At 41.2% G+C, this 17,943-nt stretch overlaps 1 protein-coding gene across 4 annotated transcripts in view; it reads right to left on the bottom strand.

Annotated features, from left to right (window-relative positions):
• The window catches only part of GPRIN3 (GPRIN family member 3), a 69,078-nt gene that overhangs the window by 11,703 nt on the left and 39,432 nt on the right, over positions 1-17,943 (bottom strand). The window contains exon 1 of one of the 4 annotated variants that reach the window (XM_034671509.1): positions 6,297-6,334. The exons of the other annotated variants lie outside the window; for them this stretch is intronic. The gene's annotated coding sequence lies outside the window, so the exon portion shown is untranslated. Of the gene's footprint in view, positions 1-6,296; positions 6,335-17,943 lie in introns of those variants that run through there. 4 annotated transcript variants of the gene reach the window in all.

Genomic DNA, 17,943 nt, shown 5'->3' with positions numbered 1-17,943 from the left:
TATCTTACACCATCTCCCAAAACAAATCCTAGATGGATTTAGATTGATTAAAGGTTAAAATGTAAAATAAACAATAAACAAAAATCCTGTAAGAAAATCTAAGAAACGTAAATATAATCTAGGGGCAGAGAGAGTAGGTTTCTTTTGGCAAGGGAGAAAATACAGAAATTATAAGAAAAACCAAAAACATAAGTGACTGCATAAAACCCAAGAGTTCGGTATGGCAAAAGATACCATAAACAAATACGATAGATTTGGAAAACAAATGTTTAATACCCTAGATGACAAAATATGTATAATATAGCAGAAGCTCTTAAAAATTTACAGGAGATGGGGTGCCTGGGGCTCAGTTGGTTAAGCATCTAACTCTTGATTTCGGCTCAGGTCATGATCTGGTCATGAGATTGAGTTCCGTGTGGAGATCCACACTGGGTATGTAGTCTGCTTAAAATTCTCTCTCTCTCTCTCTCTTTCCCTCTGCCCCTCCCTTCCCAACCCCTCTCCCCCACTCGCACACTGGCTTGCATGTGTGTTCTCTTTCTCTTAAGAAAATTTATAGGGAGACAAAATAGTTCGTTGGAAAAATAGACACAGAATACAAAAATGCAGCTTGCAAGATAGAAAAGCCACTCAGCAAGCTCATGGAAAGATGATCAAATTCATTTGTAGTCAAAGGAATGCAAAAAAGTAACAATGAAATTTTATTTTTATATCAATAGCACTTGCAAAAACTTAAAAAAAAAAGAGCTATAACATTATGGCCTGGGGAGACCTATGAAAGGCAGTATTTTTATTAATTGTAGGTGCAAACTGTGTCCTGTTACAGCTTTCTTAGGGAAGGAGTTTAGTATTTAAAATGAAAAATACACATGTCCTCAGTGATCCCAACTCTATCCACAGAAATAAAATACTAGCATGTCTAGATAGAGATCCAATATGCTTATTGAAGTACTATTTGTAGGAGCAAAAAACTGGAAACAAACTGATCTCCACGAATAGAGGGAATACTGGAACAGATCATGACATATCTCTACTATAGAGTGTTATGCGACCATTAAAAGAAATAGCTAATTAGGCTGTAAGTTTTCCTTGGGAGGGATTTCCGCCAGGTATGGCTGAGCAAGCAGGGCAAGGTAAGGAAAAGAATATATAGGTTTTCATTTTTGTAAAATAATGACCTAAAATACTACACTAACCTAAACGCACAATGACCTAAAATACACACTGTGTGTGGGCAGACATATTTGTGTTTGAGTATATAAATTCTAAAAATATTTAGAATGAGACATATTAGGTCTTAATGGAAGGCGTGTGATGAGTTGAAGACAGAAGAAGAGAGATGGAGGTACTGAAGGTGGGAAAAGACTAAATTTTTAAAAGTGTATCTGAATTTTAAAATGTGTATCCAGCTTATTTTCTCCTCCAAACAAGCTCTTCCTTGTAACTTCATTATGCATATGAACCAGTTGAATATCTTCCCATCCTCGATCTTGACTTTCTGCTCACTCGAACCCTTGCCTCAGGTTTATATTCCATTTCTTCCTTACTGGAATTTTCTGTTGCAATCACTTGCTGGGCCCCAAACCCATCTTCTCCTCTCCTTTCTCACCTGCCTTTAGTATGCCTTTCCTCCCACTCTCTCTGTTCTCCTCATGCTCAAAAAGCCTATCCCTTCTTCAAGACTCCATTCAAATCTCATTTTCTTTCTGAAGGCCTCTAAAGCTTTCAAGTCATAAAGTTTCTCTTTTTAAAATCATACAGCTGTGGTTATCTGCATCCTCCTTAGGCACTGTTTTGTACCTTTGTCCCTGGTTATAAATGTTGTATTTCTCCAAAAGGACTTCAAGTTCCAGGAGGGAAGGGTACAGGCTTATTGATTCTTTTCTGTTCACTCCACAGGACACAGTGCAAAGTCTTGTGCATAAAAAGGTGTTAATTAATCCCATTTCCCTCCAAAATGGCCATTATTAAAGCCCTGCCAAACGTCCAAATAATAGGATTTTAAATTTTAACCCATGACATGGAATATTAACGAAAACACAAAAGAGTGCTACTTTCGAAAGAAAATGGTTATATCTTATTTATGAAACTTTATCTGCAATTCAGGGTTAGACGATTAAAAGCAAGGACAGTGGACACCTGCTACAAAAGCTGAAAGGTTTCATGAAGCCAGGAGTACAGAACATCTCCTGTGTTCTATAGTGGGGGCCAAGAGACCTGGTTTGCCAAAGATGACTGTGAAAGAGAAACAGCTCAAAGGTCAGCAACAGAAGTTGGCAGACTTAGAAAAAGATGATGGATTTCAGAAAACTCTCAGAATTCACTGCACTGACTTCCATTTTCCACAGAGAGCTAGCTGCTTATACTACTTTAACTTTGAAAGGGTGTTTTCTTTTGTTTATTTGTTAATAGAAGTAAAATTATCCAACAGCTCAAGAATCAAAAAGAAAAACCGATTGCTTGGCTAATACCTGTAATTCGAAATCTCTTGATTCATGGGTAGATAAGAAATCAACACTTCTCTCGAACAAATCTGCTAAAGTAATTGTCACAGCATCTTCACATACCCAGAAAAAATCCCACTTCCCCTCTTTTCCCCTCCTCTCTGCAACCAAAAGCAGAAATCTATAGTCTCCAATAGGTTAGACAAATAGGACATTTAAAAGTGTAATTACTTGGTGGTTTAGAGTAAGGAGTATTTATCTTTTAAAATCAAGATGAGTCCATTAAGGTAGGGTTTAATAACCTCTAAAAATGAAATTACATACAGGTAGTCCACAGGTGGAATAAATCCCTGCTGCAGGTATGTGTGTGTGTGCGTGTGCGTGTGTGTGTGTGAGAGAGAGAGAGAAGGATAGCAAGCAAGCAAATGCACCCATGCGTGAGGGCAGGAGGCCGGGTGTGTGCACTGCATAGTTTCCCCTTCTCTCCCTTTCTCCCCACCCCCGCCCTGTCTCTTCCCCCCTCCCTCTCCCCTTTCTTTCTTTTTTTTGTTTCAAATTGAAGCGCTCTTTCATAAAAACATAGATTTCTCTCTTTTTGTTAATCTTTAAAAACTCAGAAGGCATACATTACCAGACAGCAACCACTAGGTGGTGATGATGAGGGCTGGCCACCCTGATGAGCTGAACTTCCGGGGTGATGGATTCCCCACCTACCTTGCTTTCCTAGTTAATATTACTTACCTAGGCTTGTGAGGGCAGCTACATTTGAGAACTTTGCTCTAAGAACACTGACAGAATAGACCTCCCAACCTAATTTTTAGTCCTCTGAGGGCAGGTTGGCATTATGTTTAAGAACATGGACCATGGGGCCAGAATTCCTGGATTAGAGTATCAGTTCCACCAGCTAGCTCCAGCTCTGTGTGTTTGGGCAAGAAATTAACCTCTCAGGGAAGCCCTTTCATCTGTAAATTGAGGGTAATAATAATAGCACTGCCTCACTGGGATGTTGTGAGGAACAGATTTATTTCTTTATTTTTAAAAGATTTTATTTCTTTATTTGAGAAAGAGAGAGAGAGAGCATAAGCTGGGGGGAGGGGCAGAGGCAGAAGCAGACTCCCCACTGAGCAAGGAGCCTGATGCAGGACTTGATCCCAGGACCCTGGGATCATGACCTGAGCAGAAGGCAGACGCTTCACAGACTGGGCCACGCAGGCGCTGCACAGAATAGATTTAGCATTTAGAACAAACAGCATCTTGGCACATATTAAACACCCCATGAGCATTGTTTCTTTTGAAAACCTTGGTATTTAGGCTTTGATCTGTGGTAAAGAAAAAATTATTCTGACATTTGTGAAAATGGTAAGGAAGATTTTATTCAGGACTATTGGGATAGGTGTCAAGACTATTGCATAAGAAGAGAAAGATCAAGGTCAACTCCAAATACAATTGCAAGAGTTAGTGGGAATTTATAACTAAGGAGCAGATGGGGGGGTGTCAGTGGATGCAAAATTACTGAGAGGAGACATCAAAGGTAGGGGGATTCTTGCTGAATGCAGGCCAGATGATCAGCTATCAACTAGGGGATAGTAGGAGGGTGAGATAAGGGTAGGAGGATTCTCTCTAAACTGGCTTAGCATGATTCTTGCCAAAACTGGACTTTGCAAGGACAGGCACGGAAGCCCAAGACCTAGGCCAAGTCAAAAAGGCTCAGACGGGGGCACCTGGGTGGCTCAGTCGTTAAGCGTCTGCCTTCGGCTCAGGGCGTGATCCCGGAGTTCTGGGATCGAGCCCCATGTCAGGCTCTTCTGCTGGGGGCCTGCTTCTTCCTCTCCCACTCCCCCTGCTTGTGTTCCTCTCTCGCTGGCTGTCTCTCTCTCTCTCTGTCAAATAAATAAAATCTTAAAAAAAAAAAAAAAAAGGCTCAGAGGGGGTGCCTGGGTGGCTTAGTCAGTTAAGTGTCTACCTTTGGCTCTGGTCATGATCCCAGGGTCCTGGGATCCAGCACCACATCGTTGGGCTCCCTGCTCAGGTTCTCCTTCTCCCTCTGCCCCCCACTCGTGTTTGCGCTCTCTCTCTAGTGCGCTCTCTCTCTCTCAAATAAATAAAATCTTTAAAAAAAAAAAAAGGCTCAGAGGAGACTGACTAAAGTCAGTCCAAGAGGAAGTGCTTTTTGTCTTTGTCATTTGCACTGGTGAATATGAATGTTCTTAAGAGACTCTCTGTAGCAAAATGAATTCTTTCTGAATTGGCCACGAATCGCATAGGAGCTAATGGCACCTCTGAATTTGTCTTTAAGTTTGATGGGTACTCGACTCTTAAGGGCGTGTCCCTTTGCTCCTTCTGCCCTTAAAATCATGAGCAAGGATTTAAGGCCTTGTTGCAACAAGGCAGCAAGCCTGCAAGGTACCCGTTATCCACCTTTTACAAGGAGGAAACTGAGGCCCAGGGGTTAAATAACCTACTCAAGCCTGAAGACCTATAATTTCTTTCTTTCTTTTTTAAAGATTTTATTTATTCATTTGACAAAGAATGAGCACAAGTAGGGGGAGCAGCAGACAGAGGGAGAGGGAGAAGCGGGGAGCCCAGTGTGGGGCTCGATCCTAGGATCCTGGGATCATGACCTGAGCCGAAGGCAGATGCTTAACAACTGAGCCACCCAGGCACTCCTACAGGTATAATTTCTATTGAACTGAATTTTAATGGATGCAAATGCCTGGGCTCCTTCTGTGCTGCTTCCTTATTATCTGTAACTGTGGAAAGAAAATGGAAAGAAAGGGAAAAAAAAAATATATATATAATTTCTAGAGGACAAAGAGCCTTCTTTTTTGCAAGTGGTTACAACTCAGGGGCAGCCTGGATGGCACTGACACAGAAAACAATGACATTCCTAACTGGTCACTTATGAACACCCTGCCTTGTTGAAGGCTGCCACAGCCACCATTCATCCTGAAAATAGTGGGTTCCGCTACTATGCCACGCTGCCTATTTTCATAACAGACACCCACGCTTAATAAGACAAGCAGCAGGGAATCTCAGCCCTTTGTGATTTGCTCCAAAACTGCTCTGGTGGAAAGAGCATTAGACAGAAAGAATGGAGAGAGGCTCGGCTGGCTTGGACCAGCAGGATGCCAACAGGCTGCGGGTCGCAGGGGCAATCCCATGGGCAGCAATTAGCCTTGCCTCCTTCAGAACTACCGCACTGCTAGAACAAGGACTTCAGGATGTCATTGCATCTCTTTAGTGACATTTTAAGCAAGTGTTACAGGGACCTTGGTGATACCTCTGTCTCCAGACATCCGACAGCAGCTTTTAGCCTTCAGGTGGGTATGCAAAGACCCTTGAAGAACAGGGAGGCAAGAGGTAAGAGACTATTAATCCTGAAGAAAAGGATAAAGAGAAAAATGTCATCTGGCATCCTATTCAACCTGATTTTTTTCTTCTCCCTTTTATCGAGAAACTTCGCCTAGATATTTGCATTCTGAGCCCAGCAGATCCTGCCAGTGCACAGTTTTAAGGAGAGGTGATTCAATCCCAAGAAACACCCACAAGCTAGGAAAAGCAACTCATTCTTTCTTTAAAAATTCATACCTTCACACTAACAGCTGCCTCAAATGCACTTCAAAGATACTAGCTGAAACACTGGTTCTTCCCTTCGAACTGCATCTAAAGCAAGTCAGAATGGCTGGAGAGACAAGAAGGCGGCTCGGCTAGTGCCACTCACCGCGCCAGGTAGACTTTCAACCCTAAGAGTTCCTGTAATAAAGGCGCAGGAAAACAAGCTCCATCCCTCTGCCTACTCAGTTCTTTTGTTCAATGCTGTTCTAGAAAAACAAACGCACAGCTTATTATTACCTCATTGAATCCCACTGTAAGCAGGGCCGGATGAAAACCTAGAAGGAAAAGAGGGCTCTAAGAAGCATGAAGACCCCAAGTCTATCCCCCCTCTTTTGTCAAACACAAAACCGGAACAGGCGGCTTCTAAATTCACAAGGGACAGAATCACAGGTATCAGCAGGTGCCTACTGATTTGCTTTCTGTCTTCCAGACACTGTTCTGTAGGTGAACGTGTTTGATCCTCAGAATAGCTCTCTGAGGCTGGACCTACTAGGAGTCCCACTTTGCAGGTCTGGAGACTGAGGCAAGACCACACACGCGACCCTCCGACTCCAGAGTCCACAGAAGGGGGCAAACAGGGCACTTTTCATGGAGGCAAGTGCCGTGAACCGGGGAGGAAGCATCATCAGACAAGGGAAACAACACAAAACTCAGGAAACAGAGCCTTGAGACTGATGAGGGAGCAGAAGGCAAGCTGAGGGCAAAGCACATGCTGACACTTCAGCACCTCCCCCCTCCCAGGTGGGACCTGTGTGGCATTCCTCAGGCACTGCCCTAAAGCTAAGGAAAGGACAAACAGTTAACTTCCAGAGATTACAATCCTGCAGGACATGAGTCTCCCTCAGTTTACAAATGTCTTAGCATTCTTTTTTTTTTTAAAGATTTTATTTATTTATTCGACAGAGATAGAGACAGCCAGCGAGAAAGGGAACACAAGCAGGGGGAGTGGGAGAGGAAGAAGCAGGCTCATCGCAGAGGAGCCTGATGTGGGGCTCGATCCCAGAACTCGGGGATCACGCCCTGAGCTGAAGGCAGACGCTTAACCGCTGTGCCACCCAGGCGCCCCATGTCTTAGCATTCTTATCAATGGCCTAACTTCCAGAAGGAAATGTAGATAAAATTAAATGTCCTTATAACCGGCAGCCCACTGACAAATACTTGAGGCAGGAAGCTCCCAATGGTCTTAAGGTTAATATGCCTTGCTAGAGGGAAAAACAACCTTAAGGTCTACAGCAAGGCCTCCAGGATCTTGTAGGTCCTGTTTAGCATATGAAAGTTCTTTTGAAAACGTCTCTTTTCCTTACCCCCAACTCCCAAGTATATAATCAGCCACCCCTCCTGACCTTGGTGCAGCAGCTCTTTCCACCCATGGGTCCTGTCCCTGTGCTTTCATAAAACCACCTTTTGCACCAATGACATCTCAGGAATTCTTTTTTGGCTGTCGGTTCCGGACCTAACCCCATCAAACTTCACCTACATTCAAAACGACACCACTCCCACTCCTGAGAGCTTTCCTGTATCCTTGCTTAATAAAACAGTATCGCTATCGCTTTACTCACTCTCCTTTGTCCACGAGATTCTTTCTTCGACTGCATGAGACCAGAACCTTGCTCTCCCGCTCCAAAATCCTATTACTAATTCAAATGAATAGAAGTAATTTGGACATTTTAAGGGCCACAGACTTTTCTGAGAAGCTGATGAAAAATAAGGACCCCTTCTCTAGAAGCACAGATGTTCACACACACACACACGTCTGCAGATAATTTTAGGGGGTTCATGCCTGGAAATCGTCCCCAGACCATCTGTTAACATCCTTTTATCTGAGGAAAAATTTCACAAAACTCAATTTACCTGCCTTGCTTTACTGTTATAGCATTTAAAGGAGATAAGTTAAACACAGAGCATAGTTTTGGGAAGATAACAGATAATTATGAATAATTATTATTTTAAAAATTATTATTTTGGCATCATTTACCTAAGAAGGCAGGAACTGTGCAATATATTTTATAAGGAGTCTGTTTTAAATGGTTCAGCGATATTGTTTACTTTTTATATTCTAAACCCCTGTCTAAAGAGTATCATTTGAAGAAGAAACTTTTAGCTAATTCAAAAATTAACACAATAATGAGGTTTTTCTTTTTAAAGCAGGTGTGTGAGACATGAACTTTTGGTTTCTTAGCAAAATCAAGACTCAGGTTTTAATGACCTGAAAAATTAACCCATGAATAGCTCCATTTTCCTACCTGTGGAGATAACTCATAGCTAAATATCAAATTTGCTGTTTAAAAAAATGCCTAAAGTAAGTTTTTTTTTTTTTTAATTGAACTCTTCTGGGGAAAAACGATTAAAATATTTGTGTTGTTATTGTCTCCCTTCTGTAATCAAGCTGGCTCTTCTCATTTCCTTGGTCTGCCTGATAGATATTCAAATCTGAATGTTTTCCTCTTCTTTTGCAACTCAGCTTTGAGGGACTTAGATTGCAGCTTATTTTAATTGCAAAGAGAATGCAACAGGATCTGGAGGCTAACTGATGGTTAAACAACACGCTATTAGCAATAAACTAAGCAGCTCTGCATTTGCATTTTAAAATCCTGTGTGAGATATGATCAAAGCTGCCCTGCATCCCAATATTCTCAGGATAAATTTAGCATCACTCAGCCTTACAAACAAGTATTCTTGTCCTTGCTTCGTTCTTCCCTGACCTTGCCTTTTTCCTTGGCTGCTGCACTTCCCCCCCCTCACACACCATGGTGATCTCATTAAAACCAGGCCTCCACTCCACCTGCTTTCCCTCTGGCAAAGGCAGCTCCGGTGTGTGCGGAGTGGGAACCTAAGCGGAGACCCTCGTTACCCAGCTGCAGGCTGAAAGCTTATTAGTGATTTCTGCTTTTAGCTCACGTCAGACACGAGCCAGGAGTCTCTCCTCCCACACTTGGGTCTTTAATCATGTCGAACGATGGGAACGTGCCTGGTGGCAGGACTTGTGGTGAAGGAAATAGAAATGGAAAAAAAGCTGTGCACGGAGCTGGTCAGCTGGGGCTCTTGGGCTTCTCGAGAGAACAGGGAAACCAGGGAGAAGGCAAACTCTGAAGTAGACGGATTCCTCGGAGCCTCACGTCTGGACCTTCTGCAGAGCTGCCTTTCTGGTGTTTGTAAGGAGAACCTCACTGCTCTTTGAGAATGTACAGTTTCTTTGCTGAGGTCAGAATCTTCTTTGGGTTTGGTCTGTGAGTTGTGATTAAAAAAAAAAAAGAATCAAACAGCCTGTCACTCTCCTGCTTTACAGTCTGTAAAACACTGCGTTAGGCTTCACGAGCTACTTACAAGTTTTGATTTTTGCCCTTAAGAAGATTTCAATCCATTTGACGAGACAAGACAAATGTAGTCAGAAGTTATAAATGAGCAAGATAGTATATAATTAAGTGACTAATACTGTGGTAGGTAATAAACTCTACAGTAGTTCAAATCAGGGGAAAGGCCAATACTTTTTATTTAATTGACATTTCCTGGTACGATGTTTTTGTAGGCTAGAAAAAGTTGCCTGTGTAGTCTAACGAAAAATGGACATTTGAAAGTAAGAGAAAGGTGAAGCAAGTAATAGTAAAAAAAGAATGGTCTTTGATTAAAAAGACTATAATCCCTTAAGTCACATTGAGACAATTAGGAAGTACTGCTAAATCCTGTCATTCTGTTAATATAAGCCGAGTGCCTTCTTTGTGCTATTCAGGATCAAATATAAATAAGACATAGTCACATTTTTGAGGAGCCCAAAATTCCTGCAAATCATTAATTTCAATACAATATAAACGTTGTAACAAACAAAAAATATTAAAAAAATGTACTATGGAAGGACATCATTTTATTTGGCAGAGACCTTAGGTTAGAGAGAATGAAGAATTCCTAAGGTTGAAAAGACGTATTTAATGTGATGGAGAGGAAGTCGCGGTGTATCTGGGTCAGAGTTGCTCCCGCCTGCACCACTGACATTTTGGACCAGATAACTCCGTGGGGAGGGCAAGGTGGGTGGACTGCCCCGTGCACTCTAAGAGTTTCACCGCGTCTCTGGCCTCTACCCACAAGATGTCAGCAGCACCACCACCGCCCATTTGTGGCAATCGAACATGTCTCTGGACATTGCCAAAGGGCTCCTGGGAGGCAAACCTGTCAACCACGGCCTGAGCATGTGAGCTTACTCATTATTGATAATAAGGAACATCCCTAGAACGAAGACCTGTGAGTTGGTGTGACAGACTTCGGACTTACTCCAGCTAGGTAGGAATTAATGATGTAGTTTTCTGCTCTCCTGTCAGAGACAGTGTTCTTCGTATTCTACCCGTGAGAATGCAAATTAGTACAGCTTCTATAGAGAACAATATGCTAATACTTGTCAAAAAATACAAGGTCACATACATACACATTGACTCAGCAATTCCACATTAGGTGCTAACCTTAAGAGTAAATAAACGTACTTATTGAAGTATGTACAAGGTTATTCATTGCATGAAATAAAAGATTAGAAGCAATCTAAAAGTCCACTAATAGGGAGAGGGTCACTTATAAAAATCATGGTACTTTCATATAATGGTACTCTAAGCACCCATATTTAAGAAGGGAAAACTCTTTGTATTGATATAGAATAATCTTCAAAATATATTAAGTTAAACAATAAACACCCAGGGATAATTTTTAAAAATCTTAAGATACAAAGCAGTATGTTTAATATGCATTTGTATTAAAAGGGGACAAAGAATATCTTTTGCTTGTGTATACATCAAATATCTCCGCAAGGGTAAGAAATTGCTATCAGAGGAGGGGAACTGGGTCCCTGGGGGACAGGATGTGTGGGAAGACTTTTCACTCTATAGCCTTTTGTACTTTTTGAATTTTAAACTATATCAATGTATTGCCTATTCAAATATAATAAAAAAATTAAAAGCTGGTGCTTCTCAACCAGGCAAAACTGAACATTGACGTGCACTGAAGCTTTTCTATCAGTGATGATGGACTTGTGCTTGTCTCTCCTCGCACACTCATTCTATCTGCTCTTTGTTATGCAAGCGGATTAGCCTGGCCCTGAAACTAGTTAAAGGAAACCAGAATTTCCTTATCTATCCTGGCTATCTATAAACTCCAAGCTGAGCAATGTAATTATTTTTCAAAGTCAACAGCTGAAAAATGCTTTTTAAAGTGATGCCTGTTGGGCCATCAAAAAAAAAAAAGTTTACTGAAGTTTCTTTTCCCAGACTCTCTGACTCCTGTTTATCAGTTGATTTCTTTTTCAGCCTCTTTCCTATTGCTGGTAGCTCTGGTGGCTGGTTCTCCAATTATATACATCCCTCAAGCAATAAATCCAAGAATGGCCTAAAGCCAAATTCTATGAAATTAGGTCAAAACATCGATGAAAATGATTATTTATTTTGTCTGTATGATGAGAATCAATTAAATGTAAGGCTATAAAGTTTAGAATACATATTTTAATTGCCAGTTGTCAAGTCCACCTCTTCAAACGCCACGAGGCTTCCCTGAATGGATCGTATCTCACAGCAGGGCAATATTAGGCCACCTTACCTGCTCTTGATTCATCAATTCCAAAAACTTGCCCTCCACTTGCTGCTAATGTTATCTTTCTAAAACAAACATACAGATATGACCCTTCTCGGTGCAAAACAATTTAATGGTTCTCCATTACCTATAAAATAAGATACACTCTCCTTAGCCCAGTTTAAAAAACTGTCCCTCATTCTCTGATTCATTTCCCTTTCATGACTGGTGTCATCTCTCATTATCACTTGCCAATCCTCCTATGTTACTTTTCTTCTGACAACTTTCAAAGAAGGTTGATCTTAATTTTTACAGAGGAGAAAACTGAGGCTCTGAAAAATCCAGCTCACCCAAGTTGCTTGTTTAATAAGTGGAAGAGTTGGAATTCAAAACCAAGTCCGGATTCCAAACTCTTTTGCCTCCAAGAGCATGGGAATGGGAACTAAACATGAGCTCATTATATATGCGGATAAAAGAGAAGATAGCAAGTGAGTAAACTTGAAAAGCACTTTTGAAAGATAGTTCCTCCCTAAGACCTTCTCTGATAACATCACCCAAAAGCATCTATCTGGTATCTCATCTCCTGTAGCAGCTTGTTGTTTTAGTGCCCTCAGAGCACTGAGGACATTTTGCCTCATTCTTGGTTCTCTAGGAAGGAGGCACAGCCCGTCCCAAGGCAGGAGCTTGTGGGGAAGAGTGAAGAGTTCAGCCTGACAGCTGGAACTGTGTAGGAGGGGAAGTTAGAGAAGGAACATGGAGGAATCACACAGGGCTTCTTCAGGTCTTTGTGCATGTGTCTGTCACCCTCTAAGGGAGGTCCTTCTAGACTAGGCTACTGTTAAGTTGCAAGGCTTCAGACATCCCACTCTGTCACTTTGAAAGTTCTATGCATACTAGTTTTCTTTTTTTTCCCCCATAACACTAATCACTTTTTTTTTTAAAGATCTTATTTATTTTGACAGAGAGAGACAGCCAGCGAGAGAGGGAACACAAGCAGGGGAAGTGGGAGAGGAAGAGGCAGGCTCCTAGCAGAGAAGCCTGATGTGGGGCTCGATCCCAGATAACCAGGATCACACCCTGAGCTGAAAGCAGATGCTTAATGACTGCGCCACCCAGGCGACCCAGCACTAACCACTTTTTAAAATACTGAAACATTTACCCACTTATTGTGAGTATCACGTGTTGACTGTCTTCCCCTGCAGGAATGCAGGCTCTAAGAGGGCACCACTTTTATCTACTTTTGCTCATTTACATACCCCAAGTGCCTAGTGAAATGAACGGCCTATAATAAGCTCTCACAAACACGTTGAATGAATGAATGTTGCCTTTTACATTTTAGCCTACCTTCATCGTATGCCATAGTTTCTATGATTTTCATTTAGTTTCTACTAACATTTGAAGACAGATTTTTCCTTGAGGACCTACATATACAGCCAAGGTAACCATATATTCTGGACATTTGGGGGGAGGAGTGTAGTTAAAAATACTGAGATATAGTGCTACCATAAATAATCTTGTACATGCCTCAACTTTCATTTAAGAAGATGTGGTCTTAACAAAAAGGGAAAAACATGATACGTATATATCTTTTGTTCTTTTTTCCTGTTGGCTAATTTAGACAACAAATTCTATTCCTCTAAAGACATCTACTGTGTACAGAGATGGGCATCTCCTAATTCCAACCCTAGATGGGGTACCTCTTATTTGGGGGCTTGTAAGTAACTGATTACAATGTCTCTTTTTGCCTAAAATAAGGAGGAAAACATGTAATATACAAATAAATTAACAGAAAAATACCAAGCATTAAACACAATTGTTTCAGATATGTCTTTCCAACCTAGAGAATACTTCTATTTGCTCTTCGGATCTTTTTTGGAACATTTAAAACATCTTAAAACTTTGTGATAAATTCACTAAGGTAATAGTGGTTTGGAACATATGCTAACACTAAAATCCCAGATTACTATGATTTGGTACAAATTTAAATGCTGAAATGTTTCTAATAACATTTCAGCTGATGCTTATTTACTATACTATCGTTGGACCAACCTTCCTTCCTTCCCTTTTTCCCTCCTCTTCTCCCCTTCCCACTTCTTTTTTTAGTTGGTATAAATCTAATATAATTTATTTGCCTATATTTTATAATAAATCATAAAGCAAGAAAATAAATTAATATGCTGCTTTTCATTACTTACATTATAACCATCTTATATACTTTGTAGCCAAAATTATAAGACATGAAAAATTTTAAGAAGCTTCCTAGGTGAAGCTGACAAGTCTACAGAGTTAAGAACCACTGTTATTATATCATAATATCTTCACGTAAATTAACACAAACACCATATTTGCTTATTTAATTGGGAAAGATTAAAAATAATGTTCAATGTTTGCAAGGGTGGGGTGAAAATGCCATTCTCAGTCATGTTATAGGTGCACAAATTGATGAAGAACGCTGCAAATATCTATACTCTTTGAACCAATAATTCTACCAGGAATTGAGCCTAAGAAAGCAAACAAAATAACTGTAAAGGGTTTATGACCAGTGGGTTTCAGTAGGGTTGTAAGTAGAAGCTCTCTAAATAACCTCCACCTAGTTGATGAGCTTTCTACTCCCAGTGTAAGGTTTACTGATGGAGCTCATGACTCATGGAACCTTGGCAGCTGGTGAGCCTGCCTGGTTCTGCTCCTGTTACTCATGCTATAAGAAAACTGAGTCAGTGGCTCTTCTTGAATTCATACCAGTTGTCTTTGTTCTTGTCACCACGTAATTTGACTAGATTACATTTAAAAAGGTGAAACTAGAGTGCAGAAGTGTTTTTGTTTCTTTGAAACTAAGCTGAGGGGCGCCTGGGTGGCACAGCGGTTAAGCGTCTGCCTTCAGGCTCAGGGCGTGATCCCGGCGTTATGGGATCGAGCCCCACATCAGGCTCTTCTGCTATGAGCCTGCTTCTTCCTCTCCCACTCCCCCTGCTTGTGTTCCCTCTCTAGCTGTCTGTCTCTATCTCTGTCGAATAAATAAATAAAATCTTTAAAAAAAAAAAAAGAAACTAAGCTGAATGCTTTGATAAAAATCTGACAAAGGTGGGTCCCTGAAAAAATGTAGCTATTGAATTAGGAGTAAGTGAGACAGCTGCAAAAGAGGAAAGTAATTATAAATATTTAACAATCTTATTCTTAATTAGGGATACTTTGCTTCACTGTAAAAACTGAAGTAGAAAAATATTGAGGGTCCATTCTAAATCTATGTAAGAAAGAGTATCCAAAACTCCAACCAGTGGTTCCATTCTCAAAGAAAATATCTGCCCTGTGTGCAAAAGTTAGTGAATGATGCAAATTCAAATGTTTTAAGTTGGAAGAAAAATCTTGAGAATACATGAATTGTTTTTGTAATTCCTCATTTTTCTCTAATTGTTGATCATGGTATCAACAAATTATGATGCTACCGGCAGCAAGAAATATACATCTAATATAATATGCAGAAAATATATATGAAGAAAAATATTAGAATATACTAAAATATATGGAGCTGATTCACGGTGAGATTATGGGTGATTTTTAAAACTTTATTCTTTTATAGTTTTAAAACCTTGTAAATGTAGTCTTATTTCAACGGTGTGAAATGTAGCAGAAAATATAAAGAAAAGTAAGAACGGAGAAACAAGATCCCTACCACGTTGGACCCCAAAGCCCCAAGGTTTCAGGTTTCCCCTCTGAGTTTGCCCTGCTAAGAATATTCACTGTGCAAACAGTGGGAAGGTTGCTCCTTCGTGAAGCTGCACTTCTACATCCTGTTTTATCTCAATGTTCTCTCCCCGCTTTCAGATACTACACCTGCTCCCTGCCTAACCCAGTTCTGCCTGAGTCCCAAGTATATAATTAGACTCCACTAGGTGTGTGGGAAGACATCTGGGGTTAAGCCTCCTCTGCTGAGATAGTCCTACGCGGTGCTGCTTTAGAGAATTTGACCAGCTTCAGAAGGTCAACAATCACCCTGACCTAGAGGCACGTGAGGGCTCTGATTCAAGAACATTAACATGCCTTTCCTGGGAGTTGCTTATCACTGCTTCTCCTTGGTCCTTGACATTCTTTCCTATCTGGGCCCCAGTCAGTCTCTGGCATCTGGTTTAAGCCATTTAGATGCCACAGTTGCTTATTTTCTACTTCTGGCTTTAAGAAGTACTATCTTCTCTGTTTTTTAATGTCTGTAAGTGCTCCATGCCTTGACCTTGAACGACTGGGAATCTTTGAGCTGTGTGGGGGAAGGAATGCAGAGAAACTCACAAAGAGAAAGGTGCAGATATGGGGAGACTATACCATTCATTTAGGGAGGGCGGGGGTTGCCCTGGAAGTTCAGGCACAGTGTATACTCATCAGCAGGGGTATCCTGAAAATATGTATGAGCTAGTACACACCTGGATGTGCCTGGCTTACCAGCTTGGCTGCTCTTCCTGAAACACCTGATACAGGAATGTAGTTACATAAAAGCGGCTACTGGGAACTAAAAGCTGAGATGTTAGATTGGCAGAGACCGGAAAGTCTTAATGGCATTGTTAACAGATTTGGGCTTTTGGGTAGGCAGTAGGAAGTTACTACATGATTTCCAACAGGCCAGTGAAGCAATTAGGAAGTTTCTAACGGAAGCAGATTTTAATTTGTACCCACCAGCAGGGAAGAGTCCGCAGGTAGGGAGATCAATTATGAAGCTATTGCTACATAAGAGGAAAGGAGGAATCCATTGATGTTGTTCACGTAAATATAAAGAAAAAGGAGTAGGAAAACTATGGCTGAGGTGGCGCTGGAATGTCTAATGATGAGTGGCATGCAGGAAGCCAGGCTAGGAGAAAAAAAGAAGAGGATGTTTCCAAGATTTCAAATCAGTGATTAGGAGAATGTTCAGGGAGGCCACCAAGACGACTCAAAACAGGAAGCAAAGCTGGACTAGATTCCTAACAGATGGCTGTGGGGAGGGTCAGTGAATGGCATGCAAGGGGCGTGTTAGCCACTCTTACCCTGCCGTTTTTCTCTCTGTCTCCAACTCACTCCCAATACACATATAATCCAATAAAAAGAGTGCACTTAATATGCAGCTTCCATTTCCAACTTCATTGGTCCTGCAATTCCCTTTCATATAAAAATTCTGCAGGGCGCCTAGTGGTTCCAACGGTTAGGCATCTGCCTTTGGCTCAGGTCATGACCTCAAGGTCCTGGGACAGAGTCCCGCATGGGGCTCCCTGTTCAGTGGGGAGTCTGCTTCTCCCTCTCCCTGATGCTCCACCCCCACCCCTGCTCCTGCTCTCTCTCTCTCAAATAAATAAAATCTTAAAAAAAGAAAAAAGTAATGACTTTCTCAAAACCTTAAAAAAAAAATTCTGGAGCCATGACAAGGGTGCATGAGCAGTGAACGATGGAAGTTGTAGGCTTACAGCCACAGTGTCCTGGAGCTGCGCACACAACTGGTTGTGCCCATCCCTTCCCTACTGATCATGAGCACCATATAGGCAGCCTGAAATGGACCATGGACGGAATATTTACACCAAAGAAATTGGCAAACTGCAAATCTGGATGTTTTTCTCCCAGTGAGCCTGTTGTTGAATATTTATGCCTCTCTTGAGTAATCAGCTATGAAATTTTTTTAAAAAGTGAAATTTTATAAAAGCTCTTGAATGATTATAAGGCAACATTAAAAAATATCAGTTGGAAGAAGAAGGAGCAGCACATATGATCTGAGGTATGCTTGCTATACATGGCTATCAAGGCATTTACTCCCACCAGAGGGATCTCTGAACATTTCTAAGTTAGTCACTGGTTCCCAGAGGGAAAATCTCCTGATTTTTCAAACAGTATTTAATACTCTGGCACAAATTATGTTTTTCAAAGATGACCACCGTGGGTGGTTCCTGCTTTCACGTTCCCTGTTGCAAAGGTCCTACTGGGTTTCCTCTACAAATCTGGTTAACAATTCAACGGAGTAATAATGAATTTTTTTCAGTGGGCTAGCATGCTGAGTGTGTGAAGCAGTTATTAAAGAGCAAATCACCTCAACACTGTACACCACTCAACTTTTTCAGGGCGCCTTTTTGGAACTAGGTGTGTGTTAAAATGTCTACCGTACCCCAATACAACCTCATCTTCTTGGTCTTCTCCCTCCTCCAAAAGGCTACTGTAGTTTGTATGCACTCCTTATAATGAATGATTTTTTTTTTTTAAAGATTTTATTTATTTATTCGGCAGAGGTAGAGACAGCCAGCGAGAGAGTGAACACAAGCAGGGGGAGTGGGAGAGGAAGAAGCAGGCTCCCAGTGGAGGAGCCTGATGTGGGGCTCGATCCCACAACGCCGGGATC

This window comes from Ailuropoda melanoleuca, chromosome 11 (genome assembly GCF_002007445.2).
Source record: "Ailuropoda melanoleuca isolate Jingjing chromosome 11, ASM200744v2, whole genome shotgun sequence".
NCBI classification, from domain to species: domain Eukaryota; kingdom Metazoa; phylum Chordata; class Mammalia; order Carnivora; family Ursidae; genus Ailuropoda; species Ailuropoda melanoleuca.
The sequence above is the reverse complement of the archived record's forward strand: the minus strand, read 5'-3'. Positions and strand labels throughout refer to the sequence as shown.